This window comes from Vipera berus (genome assembly GCF_964194415.1).
Source record: "Vipera berus genome assembly, chromosome: 1".
Lineage (NCBI taxonomy): Eukaryota > Metazoa > Chordata > Lepidosauria > Squamata > Viperidae > Vipera > Vipera berus.
In genome coordinates, this window is record NC_138202.1 from 308,111,014 (window position 1) to 308,131,492 (window position 20,479).

The window sequence follows — 20,479 nt, forward strand, 5'->3', positions numbered from 1 at the left end:
GACCCCAGAAAGCCCAGCGACCGTCTTCCAAGAAAGCGCCATCCTCAGCGACAGCGAAGAGTCGGTGGATTTCACCGACGGAGAAGCCCTGCAACGCAGAATGGAACGCAGGCAACCGAGGAGAGGCGACACTTCGGATCGCCGAAGGTCCAGGAACCCCCCACCGCCACCGCCGCGTTACGAGCAACGGGCCGCCTGTGCCAGCTGCGGGGGCAACCATGCCCGAGGAAGCTGCCGGTTTAGGAACGCTAAGTGCCACAATTGCAGGAAGACCGGCCACATCAAACCGGTGTGCCGCAGCAAGGGCCGTGACAACATCAATGATTTGGAGGCAAACTCCCCAGGTAGGCCAGCTACCCAGGCCGGCAGAGAAAAACCGCCAGGGCCCCTGGTAGAAACAATTGACAGGGTAAACAGCCTAAGCTCAAAGGTTAAGATCAGGGTAAGAATTCAGGGGGTGCCCTGCCTCATGGAAGTGGATTCAGGGTCAGCAGTCTCCTTAATTTCGCTTAAAACTTATCAGGAGATCTGTCAACAGGGGAAGGAAAAAATTCCTCTGAGGCAAACCCAGGTCCACCTAGCTGACTTCCAGAAAACCCCCATTCCTCTGGAAGGGAGGGCTAAGGTTACGGTGCAGTACAAAGAGTTCAAGGGTCCCTTAGAAGTCCTAGTTACGCCAGGGAACCGCACCAACTTGATAGGGTTAAACTGGTTCGAGCCGCTAGGAATCGCCATAACGGGGGTAAATACAATTCAATCACCCAGCCTAGAAGCCGTTTGCAACAAGTATGCAGACGTCTTCGATGGCACGTTAGGGAAATACACCGGTCCCCCCATCTCCTTACAGTTAAACCCAGCAATCCAACCAATTAAGATAAGAGCTAGGAGAGTACCCTTTGCCCTTAAAGAAAAAATTGAAAACGAACTCGATCGCCTCATAGGTCTTGGAGTGCTCGAACCAACGGAAGGGGGAAGCTGGGAGACCCCTATAGTCACCCCTATTAAACCTAACGGGGAAGTGAGATTATGTGCGGACTATAAAGCGACCCTCAACCTAGCCCTCAGTCCCCACGCTTACCCGGTGCCAGCAGTAAGGGACGTATTTGCTTCTATCCACTCTGGCGCCATTTTTGCCAAACTTGATCTCACGCAGGCGTATTTGCAACTGCCTGTCACCAATGACACGGCGGAAGCCCAGACAATTGTCACCCACCACGGTGCCTTTAAAGTGAAAAGGCTCCAATTCGGCATATCGGCGGCCCCGGGTATTTTTCAGGGTATCATGGAGAAAACCCTGAAAGGAATACCCGGGGTCTGCCCCTATTTCGACGATGTTCTCATCGCCGGAGAAAACAAAGCAAACTTAGCTGACAGGTTGTCAGCTGTGCTAAGCCGGCTCAGAGAAGCCGGCCTCAAGCTGAAACGGGAAAAGTGCTCTATTGGAGTCACATCCACAGAATTCCTAGGGTACAAAATAGACGGCCAAGGCATCCACCCCACCACAGAAAAATTAAAGGCTATTCAAACAGCACCAAGCCCAAAGAATAAACAAGAGCTCCAAGCTTTTTTAGGATTATTAAACTTTTACCATGCCTTCCTTCCCCATAAAGCCACTATCGCGGAGCCTCTGCATAGGCTCCTGGACAAGGGAACTGTTTGGTCCTGGACCAAAATACATGAGAATAGTTTCCAATCATTAAAAAAGATTATTTGCAACAGCTCAACGATCACCCTTTTCAGAGAAGACACCCCAATATGCATCGCTTGCGATGCATCTCCCTATGGAATCGGGGCAGTGTTAAGTCATTTATTCAAGGATGGTACACAAAGACCCATAGCCTTTTATTCACGTACTCTGTCTAAAGCAGAAAGGAATTACGCACAAATAGACAGAGAAGCCCTAGCAATAGTCGCAGGAGTTAAAAAATTTCACGACTACCTTTATGGGAGGCCCTTTACTATAATTACAGATCACAAACCCCTTCTGGGCATATTCACGTGGAATAAAACTACACCACAGATTCTCTCTCCAAGAATTCTACGGTGGTCCACATTCCTATCAGCCTATTCCTATCAGTTAATACATAAACCGGGAAAGGAATTAGGACACGCAGACTGCCTCAGCAGACTGCCCATTCAAAGCAAGGACTCAGATCCAGCCCCAGCTGGACAGATTCTAGCAATCTCTCAACTTCCAGATTGTCCCCTGTCCGCAAACATTATAGCCAAAAATTCAGCTACAGACAAAATACTTAGCAGAATTCTCAAATGGGCCACAACAGGGTGGCCAGCACAAAACCCACAACCCCAATTCCAGCCTTATTTTAGCAGAAAAAATGAAATATCCACTCATAGAGGATGCCTGCTGTGGGGAAATCGGGTCATAATACCAGAGAAAAACATAAACCAAACATTACACATATTACATGAAGGACATCCAGGCATAGTCAAGATGAAAGCTATGGCTAGAAGTTATGTCTGGTGGCCGGGCATAGATAAAGAAATAGAAAAATATGTGGGAGGGTGCTATACCTGTCAAGCGACCCGAAACGAGCCACCCCAAGCCCCAATTCACAAATGGAAGACTACGAGGAACCCATGGTCACGTATTCATTTAGATTTTGCAGGACCTATCCAGGGGCAAAGTTTCCTAATTGTAGTGGACAGCTATTCCAAATGGCTAGAAGTCACTCCCCTTAGAAAAACAACGTCAGGAGCCACGATACAAGCCTTAAGAAAAATATTCGCCACACATGGCCTTCCAGACACCATAGTTTCAGACAATGGACCTCAATTCACCTCTCGTGAATTTCAGATGTTCGCTATGAAGAATTGTATTAGGCTGGTCACGTCTGCGCCGTTCCACCCATCGTCGAACGGGATGGCCGAAATTATGGTGCGGTCTACAAAAGAAGCTTTGAAAAAATTCGCAAAGGGGAACTGGCAACGCCGGCTCAGCCAGTTCCTCATGTCACAACATGCAACTCCATGCACAACAACGGGCAAATCACCGGCGGAACTAAGATGGGGGAGGAGGCTAATAACGCGGCTCGATAGACTGCACCCTGACACATACCTGGAGGAAAAAGAGCAAACCTACCCAAACCGCACACTCAAAACAGGGCAATTAATATGGGCACGGTCATACACGGATAAAAACAAGTGGGTCCAGGGGACAGTACTAAAACAAACGGGACCCATTTCATACCTAATAGCCACACAAACTCAGGGCAACGTACGCCGTCATATCGACCAACTCAGACCCAGACAACCACCACACAACGCAGAACACCAACCAGAAGAACTGGAACTACAACCCCCCCCCAGAAATACTACCTTTACCAAACCAAGAAGAAGAACAGCAAGAAAACGAACTACCAGAACCAGACAACCCACCACTTCCTCGCCGTTCTAACAGAAACCGAAAAGCCCCCACCTACCTAAAGGACTACCAATGGGCAGGTTCCGGCAACCAAGGGGGTGGGAACGCTCCAGGGGAGGGGTAAGGGGTGTATTATATATGTATTATAGATAGAAACAGTAAATATACATCATTTAACAGGGTGTTAGAACTGAGGAAAACATTCTGACAGGAGAACACGCGGGAACTTTGACAGCTGTCAAAGTTCCCCGCACAGCGCAGGCGCAACCACTGACAGCTCGCGGCTGTCATAACACCGGACCATGCGGAAGCCTGAGCTGTCAAGAGAAGACGACGCGGATTGGTCCGGATTGACGCGGCGCCAAAATGAACGCTCCTGATTGGCCCTCACTGACAGCTGCCGGCTATAAAAGCCGGCAAGTTATTCTATGTTTGTCTTTGCTCTAAATAAACCCTTTTATTAACTAGCCTGTCGTCCCGAGTGGTCCTTCGGCTACTTCATACATCCCCCCCCATTTTCTGAGGACCTGCCCCCCTTCCCTTTGCAAGCAGCTCAGTGATGTCGTCTTTTTACAGTTCATGCAGCATTTTCAATAAAGATATTTTGGCAATGAAGTACACATTCAAATACTGTAGTGCTCTTTCACAAAAATACAAGCTAATTTAAACAACTAGTAGAAATACAGAAGGAATAATTTAGTTTCATATAAATTTATTTAATTAATATTTTTACAAGATAATAATGGGTTTTTAAAGATTACAAATTTTACTTTTTTTAATCAATATTTTTGAAAGTAGTAGGTTTAAGCCTACCAAGAATTCTTTGAATAGACATCATATAAATAATTGTGATAAATAAAAATGCAGCTCTCTTTTAAAAATTACTAAACAAAATAAAGATATCCCAGAAAAGTATTTAGAAAATCCATACGTTAATGTAAGAATTGTTCACAAATGTCACACAGTATGTATTTATAGATTTAAACCATTATATGGCCGCCCAGGGAATCTCTGCATAAAATCTATGGGTTAAGAAAACATGCATGTATAATTTATATTAGAAGAAATGTAAATTATTTTTAGGCGGGCCTTTGTTTTTTAAAAAAATGGTGTGGAAAACTAACAAAATAAATTTTAGGTTGAGATAAAATGCTCAGACCTCCTATCCCTTTAAAATTGGCAAAGATAGTTTTCTTCTGAACAGTGTGGTGAAGTGGTTTAATTAGACGACAATGGCTTTCTGCTTTCTTTATTTTATCTAGTTATGCATTGTTTCAGAATTGGCTTTGTTTGTGTGATGTATTTGAAGTTGTTCAGGCAGATAGTAAGTAAACACAAGGAAAGAAAAAGAGAGAGGAAGAGAGAGAGAATAATGAAGAATTGTAAAACAAATTCATGAATTCACTCACTCCTATCTGCAAAAGGTTTGTTGATGGTTATATTGAAAGACAAAACATGTGGCAAAAAGCTGTTTACTTGCCCACTGACGTCCATAGAGTGAGGTCAGAAAAGATCAGGTAATGGCCACAAGAGTATGATTGAAGCACAGCCTTGAGTGAACCACTATCTTGAGGTGTGTGTGGTTTTTTTTAACTATATCCCACAGACACCCTGCACACTCCCATTCCTAATGAGGACAGAAAATAGAAAAGCAATTCCCTGAACTAACTCTTATTAGACTGAAGAATCTTTTATCTCTCCTACGGACCTATTTTTTTACCATTTGAATTTATTCAGAAAAAAACTGTCCTGTGTTTTTTTTATTAAAGGTAAAGGTAAAGGTTCCCCCGCACACGCGTGCTAGTCGTTTCCGACTCTAGGGGCCGGTGCTCATCTCCGTTTCAAAGCCGAAGAGCCAGCGCTTGTCCGAGGACGTCTCCGTGGTCATGTGGCCGGCATGACTAGACGCCAAAGGCGCATGGAACGCTGTTACCTTCCCACCGTAGTGGTCCCTATTTTTCTACTTGCATTTTTACGTGCTTTCGAACTGCTAGGTTGGCAGAAGCTGGGACGAGTAACAGGCGCTCACTCTGCTACGCGGCACTCGGGATTCGACCCGCCAAACTGCCGACCTTCTGATCGACAAGCTCAGCGTCCTAACCCACTGAATTTTCTAAAATGTTATAACCAGTTGCCCAACTCTGAAATACCATGCAGCCAATCTTGTAATAAAAATAGGAAGCCACAATCCAATGGGCAATTCTTGTGCATTTGCTGTGTAGGACTAATTCTTTTATTCTTAACATAAGAATACTATGTAATTTATTAATATTAATGATTCTTTTTCTTTGTCTTAACTCAGTAGGCACTGTGTAGCTGCATAGCTTACATTTAAAACAATGATGTCGCCTTCATTCCTCACCCAGCCAACAAATCCATTTCTGTATAGTTAATCAGCCTATACTTTAAATCACGCTGCATCATATATTTTCTGGCAATAGGCAAATGCCAAAGCATAAAATATAGTGAGATTTAAGAAGCAGCACCTGAACTAACAATATATTCTCTTGGAAAAGAGACATTAAATAAATTGTGGATGTTTTTGGATAGTCAATTAAAGTTATTTTAAGAACCCCATTGATTTTGTCAACATACTTCAATCCAATCTGTTGGAACAAGCATTCTCTATTACCTAAATTATCAAAGCTTTAGCAATGAAACATATGTCTTGCTAAAAATATTAACCAGGACATTCAGAAATAATTCTAGGTTATTTCTTGTAAGGAAATAATATATCTAAAATATCCATGGTGATCTTAATTTTCATAGAATTTATTTAAAGGGCACAGAAGACTTTTATAGAAGTTTTCCATGTTTAATTCAAAACCAATGAGGAGTTTTTAAAGTCTCATTTTAACCAGGAAATAAAACATTTTCATAAAAAAGCATTAATATTTCCCTTAGGATGTCAAATTGATGATTTTTTAAAAAAATAATTAAGAATTGTAAAATCAGGAATTACCAGCATGGGTAAGAAAAATCAAGATGAGAAATATCCTTATGACAACAAGAAGGAAGGAAGGAAGGAAGGAAGGAAGGAAGGAAGGAAGGAAGGAAGGAAGGAAGGAAGGAAGGAAGGAAGGTAGGTAATAGAAAAAACAATGCTGAATTGTTGCTGAAATATTACCTTTACCTATTGCCAGAAGGAAGGTTGAGTAGTATCCTATTTGATCACATACAGAGATAGAACATAATATATACAGAGAAACAAAACAAATAACGGCAGACTGAATGAAGTCATTTCTGGGATTCCCATCCAGGACTCAATTATCAACAACTGGAGATTGCTTTGAAGTAATCCAATTTATCAAGACAACCTTACTTTTAAGTAGACAATTGAATTCAGAAGTTGTTTTTTTTAGCAAAGCATTTGAATGACTTACCGGTCTTCTGAACTGGTGGTTCAAAATCAGAGTGGATGCTCTCAGCATCCTAGGAAACAACTTCTAAGAAATAGGAATTCCTGGTTTTCTCTTAGAATTACTCTTTCCTAATTATTCTCTGATGTAAGTAAATAATAGTCATAAGTGACACATTAAAAATAAAGAAATCACCTTGTCCAGTAAGTATCTATCCAAAGCTTCTTAAAGAAAGCAAAAGTAAAATTTTTGAACTATTATCCAAAATATGCAACTTCTCTCTCAAATCAAAGTCCCCAAAGACTGAAAAATAGTTTAATCTAATGTTTAAAAAAGGATAAAGGGAGTATTCAGGAAATGTTAGAGCATTTAACTTATGTTTATGTTTTATGTACATTAATCTAAATCATTTTATAAAAGAAAAATCAAATAGGTAGAAGAAAGAGAATTGATAAAGAACAACAAAGTTAAGCCTTGTCTCACTAATGTTTTGCACTTTTTTGAGGTTCATGGCATGAAGATACAGAAATACTTGGACTTTCAAAATGTTTTTGTTAAAGTTCCCCCTCCCCCCATAGGTTGCTGGGTCGATGGACAACTACTTTCATTGACTAGTAATTTATTTTAACAAATAGAAAAAGCAGGAATAAATGAGCAATCTCCACATTGTTAAAATACGTAAAATGAGCTTTCTATCAGAATCTTTATTGGGTCTAGTTCTTTTAGATTTGTTTGTCAGTTCAAGATGGCATGCATAACATTCCCCTCTAATTTTCCCATTCCCCACAACAAACCTTTGAGATGGATTGTACTGAGAGTCAATGGTTGGCAAGAAATCACCAGTGAATTTTAGTGCCTGAGAATAGATTAGAATCTTCATTTTCCCTTCCCAGTCCAATGCTTAATTCCTGCATCATATATAATATAGTACAGAGTTGGGGTGACCAGTGAGCTGACTAAATTTCCTACAGGAAAATGGTGGCTAAATTAAAAAAAAGACTGAAATGTGTTACAAAAAGAACACTTCAGTTTGGATAAATAGGCAAATAAACAAACAACTTCATGTATATCCTGATGAGGATGGTATTAGTACTATAGTGACTGACCAGGTAGATTTTGGAGTTCCAGATCACTGAAAATGTCAGCATATAGAGAAGATGTAAAATTTTTATTAGAATTGGTCACATAGTCAGATGCTTGTGGCAATTTTAACCACTTATTATTAAAGTTGATCACAGTCAGCCAGATATTTAGACTGAACTGGGCATTTTTATCCATCTATTGAGTCCTTCTGAGGACTTGAGATAGGTAGATATTGTTGTAAAGTTGCTTTTTGCAATTGATTGGGTGATGATTTTGTCAGTGCCAATGGTGTTCAAGTGATGTTTTATGCCACCCATCTTCCCTATGAGGTGACATGGTGACTCTGGGCAGCTTTGTGGTGCACTATCCTTGTTTGTTGATTTTGCATCCAAGATATTCAATGATAACTGCAACATGCTGTACTTTAATTGGTTTGTTTCTTGCAGTGAGTTGGTGCTTATATTTGATATTACAGTACAGCATCTTTTAAAACTTGCACTAACTGTTTCTTTGGGGCAAGCTTCAATGCAGGTATCCTTATTCTGTTGTTTTTGTGCTGTTCTAAATGTTATTCTTTATTTCAATTCCTATTGTTTTTTTAAGTTGGAATGTTTTGTTCTTTTTGAGGAGAAGACAGAGGAGAGAGTTCCTAGTTTGATAATAAAAATAATTCCATAGCTATGCTGGTTTTCTCTACTACTACTGCCTTCCCCAGGTTTGCCTTTATAGACTGAGGTATTTCTGGCAAAGCTTTTATTTTTTTATTTTTGCCCTAGATAGTCCTTTACAATTCTTTGAATTCTGCTTCTGTAAATACTTTGTTAATTTATTTCATATTGTAAATTGAGTTGATATGCTGGCCTCTGTTCTGTTTTCTCTGATTCTTTTCAGAACCTGTGCATTCTTTTCAGATATTCTCTTCTTGTTGGATTTGATTTGTAATAACAAATGATTTTTTTTTCAGTCTTCATTTATTTGTGACAGGTAACCAACTTCTCTTCCAGAAGGCCTGTAGCTGCTGGCCCTGGTTGCTCAGCCAACAGTCCTGACTTGTTATCATATGTCCAGGAACTCCAATGCTTACCATGGTCCTTGTTGACCTAGGCCAGGGGTGTTAAACTGCTGGCCTGTGGGCCAGATGCGTCATGGTGAAACCGCGCCCACCCCATTGCCAGCAATGGAAAAAAAGTCGCAATATGTCACAACACGTCACGTGACATTGCGAGTTTGACACCCTTGACCTAGGCCATAATTGATCCAGTATGGGTTTCTATAAATTATATCTCACCATATTATTTATGGGAGGGGCACTTTTCATTTGGCACTTTCATTCTTTTGTTGAGACCTGACCAGTACGAAGCTCTGGTTGAGTTCTCATCCTCCTCAGAGCAAGCAAGCCCCACAACCACAGCAAAATAATGAGTTTATTAGTATTATTATTTCTTGCTCTTTCTTGATGTGCTTCTAGAAATATTGTATTTCTCAGTCATTCTGCAAGCCAGTTTGAATATCTTCTGGTAGAAAAATGGGACAGAAAGAATTATTTCGTTCAAAACACAAGTATATTCTCAAAAATATACCAAACAAATCATTACCTCTGTTGCCGTGACTGTTGCCGTGATGAACAAACAAAAAGGATATTTCCATGTATGCTCTTGGAGTGGATAGTAATGATTTTCAGTGTAAATATACATTTGAAATATTTTGATGTGTTTGGTCATATTTTATTATTACTTAATACAATATTTTTCTCTTTCCAATCCAGTTCTTGTCATCAGCTGCTATACTAATAAATCTGCAAGTTGGCAAATTTAGACAAATTGAAATATCATAAAAGCTAAACATTTGTGGATTTCTCATGTGAACACAATATGTCATTACCCTTAATGTCAGGAAATACCTGTGGATCCCACAAGGTTGTTTCAGAGTGGCCAATATAAAACTGAAAATGGTGAAAAGAACATTATGTTTCCTAATATGAAGCTAATAATTATAATTCCCTATCAAAGAGCACAGAATCCTGCATATGTTTAGCATTAGCTCCAAGAAGGTCAGTGCTAACTTTTTCAGGAAGGGAGTTCTGGAGACGTATGGTAAGTGCACATTTGTTTAAAATGAGCAGTCTCAGTTCAGACATAGCATAGTCTTTAGGGATGCACAAACAATTCCGCCTCAGTAGAGCTGAAACAATGTCTCGTATTCACAAAGATTATAGGCACTTCAGTATTGCAAAGAAAGGGGTGAAAGAGGGGGAGCCTTGAAAAGCAGATAAATTGGTCTTTGCTCAGTGCTTTTCCTTAATTTACAACAGTGTTTAACATTGGAGTCCAATTGTCCAGGCACTCATAAAAAGAGAAATGATGAATATTCAGGCTGTCTTTGGAATCCATTAGGCAACTGAAGATGAAGTCTCCACATGTACGGCTTCAGTGGCTTTTGCAGGCTGGCCAAGCCCATGCCAAGATGGCTTCAAAAAGAGAAATGATGCTCTGTGTTGTCAATGTGGAGAAAGTAAATATAATTCAAGCACATGGAAGTGTTAGATTGTGGCACTATGATTCACTATGATTCAGGACTGAAATGTTCATTCACTGTATACATAATATTGCATTTGTCTGGCTTTCAAAACTATATGTTGGGACTGATATTTTAAGTGAAACTGATTTACTGATATTTCACACTATGTGAAACAATGATTTACTGTTACGTTAAACATTCTGCCTATAATTCTGGGGCACACATTGCAACAGATGCCTGCTTCCCTCCAGTAGGTATGTGTACAATGCCATGTGCATTCATAACTGTCTAATTCAGTCTTCCCAGAGGAGCCTTCCAAATACGTTGGGTTTTAATAATCTTCATCTGCATGGAGATTGATGTGTTATCTGGCGGGTATCAGTGGAGAGGTCTGGCCTAACACCCATGAATAAAATATAATATTGGAAACTACGAGTATGCAGAGAACTGGCAGCACTTACATTAATCAGAATTGCTTTTTTTTTTTAAGTCGGCACAGTTAAGATGAATGCTGGTTCTTTGCATTGCTGTCCAGCTTCTTATTACTCTTCCTCTCTGGTTCATATACCAAAATATATCATCACATGGAGGATCAGACAAGGGTAATATGATTCATGATCCTTGTCATGATTATGATATAACAAATGCATGTGGGTTGCTCCAATTAACCCAAACAAAAAACAACAGACTGAAATAGAGGCAATTATAGCTTCCATTAACAAATACTCATGGCTTTTTAGTAATGGAAAATTATTTACTCATGGCTTCCTTATTTTAACACCTGGTTTACAACTCTCACTCATTACATACCATGCTTTATTATCAACCAAAAGAATCCCAGATTTCATAGCATTTGATGGCAGATACAAAAGGCAAATCAGCAAGAAATGTTATTTTTCATTTTAGCCAACGTAAAAATAATTTATATGAAAACTTAAATAAATGAACACTTTAGAACAAATATCTTGAGATATGCCTTAGTTTATTCTTCCTCACTGGAAAGATCTTAACTAGTTAGAGAAGAGAATACTGGACTAGCCTAATTAATAGGCACACTCGGGAAGCAACAAATAGGTCTTATGCCTCTTTTGTATCCTTCCTATGACACTTCATATACAATGTCGTTCAAGAAATCTGTTCACACACTTAGCTGCCAGTTATATGGCCTGGTTCAGATATTCTGAACCCTTCCCCATGATGTCTCCCCATGGATGTGTGGAGGAAAAATGTCTAATCAAGGTTTGTCCACCTGGACATATGCCATTTCCTAACACAGCAGGTGAAAAATGGAACACTCTGTTCACATATATCATTGCTTGTCAGCACTGCTACGCTTGGTCATATGTTACTTCCTCACTGGACTGTTTCTTAATGCACAGAGAGTTTTACAGTGTTTGAACTAGGGTTGAACAATTGTGATGAGAAATCAGGAGATAATATTGGGATATGTGATCTGTCTTGCTTTGTATTTCTTTGTAAGAATTCTGCCTGAATTTTTAGGACTCCATAAGAATATTAGAGATGCAAGAGGAATATACTATATCAGAGCCATGATATATTTTATAGCATTTCCTAAACCTATTATTACAGAGCCATGATCTGTATCTTCTTTCCTTTATGTTCAGATGCTTTAAATGGCAAACATTGATCATTAGAGTTTATATAATTTGTTAAAAGATACTTGCTCATTTTTATTTTGTGACAACCAACATGGGGCAACTAGGTTGCATGTAGCCCCCAAACCCCTATTCTGAGAGCACTTATGCTCTAAAGTTCCATAGTGTGAGAGCTGAACATCAAATCTGAATTTTCCATCATTTTGAAATGAGAAACATATTTAGATACACCTTCCACAGTTTTAAAAAGTAAAAGAAAAGCCACCCAGAGTGAATGAAAAATGGAAAACCCCAGCCTTCCTCATATATCAGACATGATCATAATAGTTTGCATCATTGTCCCACTCACTGCAAACTGTACTTTTACCCAAAGTGGTAAAAGTGGGGCTCCATCAAAAAGTTGTCTAAAAGGTTTTTTTAGACCTTTCAGACAACTGGATTACATTTCTCCCCATTCTAGTTCCAAAGTTATTGAAGGCCCAAAGCAGTAACAATAAAAAAATTAATAGGAAGGCCAGGTGTTATTGGTGAAAAATAAAGCTGGTTTAAAGGAAGCTTGAGTAAATAAGGCTCAAAATCCTGACAGATGACCGTCTCAGCTTTACTTCTGTGTTTGATTACAAAGTTCACTGGGTGACTCTGCATCAGTCACTCTTTCACCCTACCTATGTCATAAGATTGATTAATTGGCAGATTATTTATGCATATATTTATTTAATGTTTAGTCATAGTAACTCTACAGTAAGCAATGCACAGCCAATACAATAATAACAATCAAATGCAATAATATAAAATAAAATCAATGCAACATAAAATTATGGCTAATTGATTACAATGAATATAACATTCATGGAGCTGGGGACACTTAAGCACTCCTGTCTAAAGGCCTTCTGGAATGATCTACTTTTTATGAACTTCTCAGCAGGACAGGAGAATGAGATCAACCCTTGCCTCAGATGTCTAGCTGTTCATAACGAGAAGAGCCTCCAGGGAGAACACCTGCTTTCTTACCTCTTCCTATCACATATTGGGGGACTTTACAGGTGCTAAGGTTTTTTTTGTTTTGTTTTGTTTTTAAATGTACTGAGGTTTTGTACGTCACTATTTAACATCCTCCAAGCCTAAAATTCCCAGTCAAAAATTTTAGCTGTGTCTGGGAGTACAAACCACCAGCTATAATTGTTCAACCCTGTATTTGAAAAAAATAAAGAAAATAATAATTGTTTATTTATCCATTCATTTACATTTTTCTTCCATCTTTCTATATATATAAAAGTCAAGGTAGCAAGCATACGCAATATCCTTCCTCCTCCTGTTTTTCCCTCAATAACAATGCTCCGAGGTAAATTGAGCTGTGAGAGAGTGACTGACCCAAAGTCACCCAGTTGGCTTTTATGTCTAACAGAGGCAGAGAACTCCCGGTTTCTTTCAACACTTTAATAACTACAGTACACCAGACTTTCTTATTTCTTTGTTTATATAAATGAATTTTATTTATTTGTATATAGTTTTATTTATATATTTATTTTAAAAAAATCTAGCAGTAACTTGGTCTTATAGGAATGCCATATTTTTATTTTGCTTGTGTTTTCATGAAGGATATATCCTGCCTTATTTTCTTGGTGTATTTTCATTGCAGATTTTCCACATAGTAAAAAATTAGGGGGACCTGATAAAGTCTGGGGAAATGATCAGGAATGTGAGATATTATTTCCTCTTTATTTTATTGTATTTTTTAAAGCTTCCAGTCCAAGTGTCTGGCTACCTATTTGGGTTTGTGTATTGCTGGGAAAAATTGCAGGCAGGCCTCTGCAGAAGAGGGTAAGTTACAAAACATTTCTATTATATTGGTTAATATAGCCACCCATATTACCAAATGGGATACTGAGCAATAATATAATTAAAAATCAACAGAAACAAAAAACCCAACAAAAAATAACATAATGGTACTTGAGAATATTTTAATCAAATCTATATAACAGTCATGCTAAAAAAAATCATAGCAATGTTTTTTGGCAGACTCCCTGCCAAAGGGAATAACCAGGTCTTCAAGGATTTACAAAATGTCAGCAGGGTAGAAGCCACAGAATATGGCATTCCAAAGGATAGACAGAGAATACCCTGTTGGATCAAGCTGAATGTCCCTCTCCAACCATTCTTCCCTTACAACTGATAGTTGAACCTAAAAGTAACAATGATTCTCAGTACTATCCTTTGTAAATGTACAGTATCTATACCCTTTTAAAACTGTCCAACTTATTGGCCATCACCATATTTTCTGGTAATAAATTCCATAATTAATTTTGTGGTATGTGTTCTTTTAACATGGTCCAAATATCCAGCCATCTTGCATCTTGGCTCTTCTCAGGCCTCAGTCCTAGTATTATAGCTAAGGAAGAAGATAATCTCCCCATCCACTATCTTGATACAATGCATTATTTTATACATCTCAATCATGTCCTCATCGATTATCAAATTGCTGTCAAAGCCACAAAGGGACTACAAAGATATATTCTCAGGTGGCTCTCTCCTTAACCAAATCCTTCAGGTCTTCCAATCATGCACCACCACCTCTGTAATTAAATCCATCCATCTTCCTGCTGGTCACCCTCTTCATTTGTTTCCTTCTGCCTTCACCAGTTACACCCTACTCTAGAGAGCTAGAGCTTTGCATAATGTGTCCAAATTAGAATAATTAGAATAATTAGAATAATTTAAGATGATCATTTGTGCCTCAAATGAGAACTCAGGGTTGATTTGTTAAATGATCCATTAGTTTGTTTTATGGGCTATCCATTGTATTCTGAGGAGTCTTCTCCAATGCCAAAGTTCAAAAGTATCAATACTTTCTAAATTGCTTCTACAAAGTCTAGTTCTCAATCACTTTTACCCTAAGCTAAAGAATCTGAAGCATCCTAACCTTTTTAATAAGGAAGGTTTTTGAGTCACCTAAACATTTTAGTCATCCTCTTATGTACTTTCTTTAGCTCTTGTTATAGTGCTTTATAAGGACACTGTTGTTGTTTTTGTTGCTGTTGTTGTTGTGTTGTGTTTCTTTCCTAATGTTCCCAAATATAGAATGTTTCTTTTTCACAGCTGCTGCACATTGAGCCAAAATGTTCACTAAGCTTTCCACTATGACTCCAAGACTTTTTCCCCTAGATTGTATCAATGTATACATGAACTTATGTTTCTTTGCCACATTATACATCACTTTATGCTTACTGAAATTTCATTCCATTTGCCATTAAGTTGACCATCCCTCAAATTCAAACAGATCCTCCTGAAGCAATTCATAGTCACTTTAGTTTTCCTCAGTCTGTGCAGCTCACTGTTTACCCCATGATAATTGATGAAGAAGTTAAAAAACATCAGTCCAACTTTATTACAGTTTCTACCACCCAATCAGTGAGAAAGCAGTTTGAATTGAACAACTTATTATCTTTATTTATGCTGGCCTCAAAACATAAAGAACATATGTAAACTCCAGTTGACCAACAGAGAACAAAGAATGTTATCCAGTGACCTGCCATTAGAGCTACAATCATTAGAGAATGACAAAAATGACCTCATTGACAGTTCACACTGAAAAAGGCACACATTTCTAGCATCATACTGTCACATCCACATGGTGGATAAATGTGTGTCCATTGGAGTGATGGTTTGCAAAAATGCAGGAGAAGATCAAATGTAGGGAGGGAAAAAGGTAAGCAAAAGCAAAGAAGTTCCCCACCAAACAGTTAATAAATAGTAGGGAAATGATATTTCTCTTATTTCACCATGGTTACACACACACACCAGTTCTGTCAGCAATTTTTTGAACTGACTCTCTGTTTGGCCATCTTTTAGATCAATGTTTTTCAAACTTGGCACCTCATACTGGTTGGGGAGTTTGGGGAGTTGAATCTATCCATTACAATTGCCAGGTTTGAAGAACATTGCTTTCTATCATAGGGCAGGGACAGAATGGCCTTGAACCCATAGGTCTATCCATTAGTTAAAGCTTGCTTCCTCCCCAATGCTAGCCTCATCCTATATCAGAGGTCCCCAACCTTTTGGGCACCAGGGACCAGTGCTGTGGAGAAAGATTTTTCTGTGGACCAGAGAGGGTATGATTTTGTGTACTGCCTGCATCCTGTGGATGGGGCTTTGCTTGTTTGTGCAGCCCAGTTGCTGGCATGCTGTGGACCAGTGCCGGTCCATGGACCGGGGGTTGGGGACCCCTGTCCCTATATGGTTTCCCACTAATAGGAGATAATGGGGAAGAGAAATTAATCCAGGGGATCCACCAATTGCTTTTCTTAATTAGGTCTTCATTAAAACTATAAGAACAGCACCTCTTACTAGCTTCATTGCCAATTGAGCATAGGGCTCAATTGTTAAAGCCTGGTGGACTGCAAAATAATACAGCCATCTGGCTGCAGCCTATAAATCACTAGCAGAGAAATTACCAGTGACTGGGAGAACAAATAAAAAAGGCAGGATATGAATCAGCAATGAGGACATTTCATGCCAATATTGCTCCCACTAATGTAAGAAGGCACGGATAGCATATAACTCGGTAGAGAAGAAAATCCCTTAATCTCATTTCCAAACCATCAGAGTAGCCTATCTGTTTGTTTGTTTGTTTTCCATTATTAATGGAAGATAAAAGAATGAGTCACCTTTGATTATTCTGGTCTATTCACAAAGATAGGAGTTATTTAATAATTTCTCAGTCTCAGATGTATCAAGAAGAAAGACTTGGTTAGAACAAATTTTCTTTTAAACCAGAGGTTCACAAACTTATCAGAATTCTCTTTATTAACACTACCACTAGCACTTTTTGCTTACTACAGAACCAAATAAAACTTTTTCAGTGTTGAAAGACTTTAAGTGAAAAGAATGGCTAAAATGCTGAATTTCACTAAGTTGTACATTTCTACAAATACCTTACGGAATACAGATGTATTACTTCACACCCACATTATCAGAATGGCAAAGGTTTACAAATACAGTATTTTCAATGTAAACTAAAGTCAATTATCAACAGCCTGAATCAGTGGATTATGAATGTTTACCATTTTTTTCACATGATCTGTTGATGTCAATTGTTACATGCTGCAAAAACGAGTTTTATCTACTTTGATTGTATTAAAAACCCAGTTCAAAATTCCTTATGCTTTAATTTAAGCAAATTCCAAAACTTTATCAACATTCTTGTCAGGATAATGGATTTTGATAGATAAATGTAAACATTTTAAAAAGTAGGTACTGTATGTAATTGTTGAAAAATCTCATTTCACAATTGCAATCTATAACAATTTTAATTTAAAGAGTTCTGTGATGACACAGAACCCTTTTGTCTAAACAAAGAAAGCCAACAGAGCTTATTCATCAGTTTAGTACTACTCAAAAATCCAAAACTAACTCCTGGGCTACAGGAAATTGTACAACTTAGAAAACAAAATGGCCCTGAAATGTGGGGCTATTTTTACTTCTCTACCAAATTGGAAGCAGAATGTATTTTTGGATAGCTCATCTGAAATAACCCAAAAATGTTACAGTTGTGATAAAATATTTATGATGGGGTTTTTTAAAAAACTGTATGCATAAGAATAATACAGGAAATGAGTGAGCATGCCTTCAAGATACTTCACATTTTCTTTATTCAGGAAGTGTCACATGGGGAATTGTAGATAATTTGTTTATTGGCAGATGATGCTCTTTCAGTATCTCATTTTACCCTGCATTAAAATTTCAAAGTTTAAAGCCAAAAAAACGCTAGCAGTGGAATGAAAGAGATTTCATTTTAACAAATGGGAGGCAGATTTAAATAGCACGCATCAGCAGAAAAGAATGGGGAAAGCTACAGTACACTGACTTCATGGATACCCCATTTATCAGCAATTACTGACTCCATTAAAGGCAGAGTTTACAGCAGGCAGAGGAGAAGAGTCTAAAATATGTCCCAACAGATGGAGGGAGAGTGTCAGTGATGCCGTATTTCAAAGGCATCTGCAACTTTGTTATCGTTGTACATGGAGTCAGAAAGACAGAGTCGGTGGAGGGGGGGCAGAAATGGACTAAGGGCCAGAAAATGATTTACTTGACCTGCATAGGCAGAACTGAGAGGGAAAACCTCATTAATTCCCTAGGTCATTCTGGAAGACATTAATTTGGTTTAGACGCAGGATGTCGGGAGATTTTCCAGACATACACTAGGAATTATGAAATCTCTATAGCGGCAGGAAAGTATGTCCAAATCACTTTCAGTATAAATCACACTGACTTTGTGAAGAAGGATAATCTGCTTAATCAAGGGGAGTTACGGAACTTCTACTTATTAGACAGAAAATATAACAATTTTTTATATCATTACGAGCCTGGGTTTTGCCCTTTACGTGATCTTCTGCTCTGACATTTTGCTAGCAATGAGCTGGAAAATCTCAACAATTCCATATTTTTGAATAATGCTCTATACACAGTGGGGCACACACTAGACCTTTCCCTGCAGTAAAGCAAATGTTCCCTGTATTTATCTATCTCTTTAATTTTTTAGGTATCAATAAGCCAATATATCTTAAGCAGAGTTCACAATTCATACATAGGACTGTTGGGTTGATCGTAAATAGTTTGGTGGTTGTATTTGCTGTGAATAATCCATGGTGGTTTACACGTACAAGTTTTTAATAAAGTCAAGGCAGTAAGTTAACTGTTTGGATCCATCTTGTTTCTGTGATGCAAAAAAGTAGATTGTTTATATTTTTCCATAATTGTTTATATTTTTCCATAATTTTAAATTAGAAAGGTTTGAAATATCTACAATATTTTCGTATTGAACACCTCTATAGCTGCTCCTGCCCCAAAGTGAGATAGCCAGAAGCACAATTTCAGTCAGTGATTCCAGTATCTACAATTACTATGTACTTTTAAGATTAGGATAAAATAATTATAAAAATATGCCTGATCTATAATTAGAAACATGCATAAAAATGTTTCTATAGAACCATTCCAAGTAATTTTTAACCTTACCAATTCTGATTGTCTCAGAGGTTAATACCAGTCACAAATTTTATTACAACGTATTTTGAGATATGTTAGGCTGAGAAGTGGTAGCTAATATAACTTTACTTTTTGAATATTTAGGTTAAATGAGATTTAAATCTGTGTCTTTCTGGAATTAACTTGCTCCTTTGGCAGAAGTAGTTTACGCTAATTGTCCATGAAAACCCAATAGCTTGGTTCATGAGAAATTTGGGGTCCTACTCTTACTTTATTATTACAATCATTTTTTTAATTGGTCATGGTCTTTCAACCTGCATAAATAGGAAGAGTGTCATATACCTATGCCTTGAAAATTACATTTACATCAGAAAACACCAACTTTATTTTGCTTTGTTTTGTTTCTTAAAGTATCGTTACTTGTTTACACAAGGGTTATCTCTTTCTCCAAACATGCATTAGTACTTTTTACTCATTCAGCACTGAACACTCCCTATCAACAACAAGTCTTCCTAGAGGGGAGAAAAAGGCAAATTAATCTTAAAAAGAGACAATTTTAGGGAGTTGCTCTACAAGTTGGAGTTCATTAGAAGGCCATAAAGCATGGCTGTCTAGCAAGTTATGTTCCCCAGACTCCAATCCAGTAAGCAATATTGTCTGCTTAAATAGATCATCACCTAGGTCTCACCAAAGGAACCACTGGTTTTTAGGGGATTTTTTTTTATAAATATGTGTACACATATACATATACAGTACATACATATATACTCACACACATACAAACTAATATATTTGATGGACATTTTATTATACATCAAACTTTAATTTATATTGTGAAAAGATGTTTCTAAAAGGTATGATGTCAGATCTTCTGATCTTAGACAAAGAAATGGAAAAATAAATTCCTTATCAAGACAAGCTTTGACTTGAATGATCTTTTCCCAACCAGGTCTCCTCCAGAGGTAAAGAACCATTGTGCTATTCTCAAGTGGGCATTGGGATTCAGAAAGATTTAACTTCTGTAAATGCACACAAAATGCAATGAAAAATAAATAACAGTTTATACACGTAGCATATTATATTTTTAATTTACTTGAATTTTTAAGGCTAAGCCCCCTTATTAGAGAATAAGCTTCATAGCCACAGAAAGATTGACTTCTGAGTAAATATCCTGAGGATTCTGTTGCTGAAAAGCTTTACTGGTTTTGAGGGAACTGGGGAAAATGTAAGCATATACATGAGGGCTCCCATAAAAGGTTGTGGTGGGAGTTAAACAAATCTACCTAGAGCCAAATTTTATATATCCTAATTCAATTATTTTAAAAAGCTCCATTTGGCATTATTTTCATCTGCAATCATGTGATAAGGAGACGGCAGATATTCCCGCTCATTTTTCATCCCTCATTTTAATAGAATTGTTATTAACTGAACTTTTGAAAAGGAAGATATTGAAGAACTATGTAACATAATAAATCATGCAATGTGCACAATTTATATATTTATACTCAAATTCCCCCTACCCACCCACCCTACTTTCC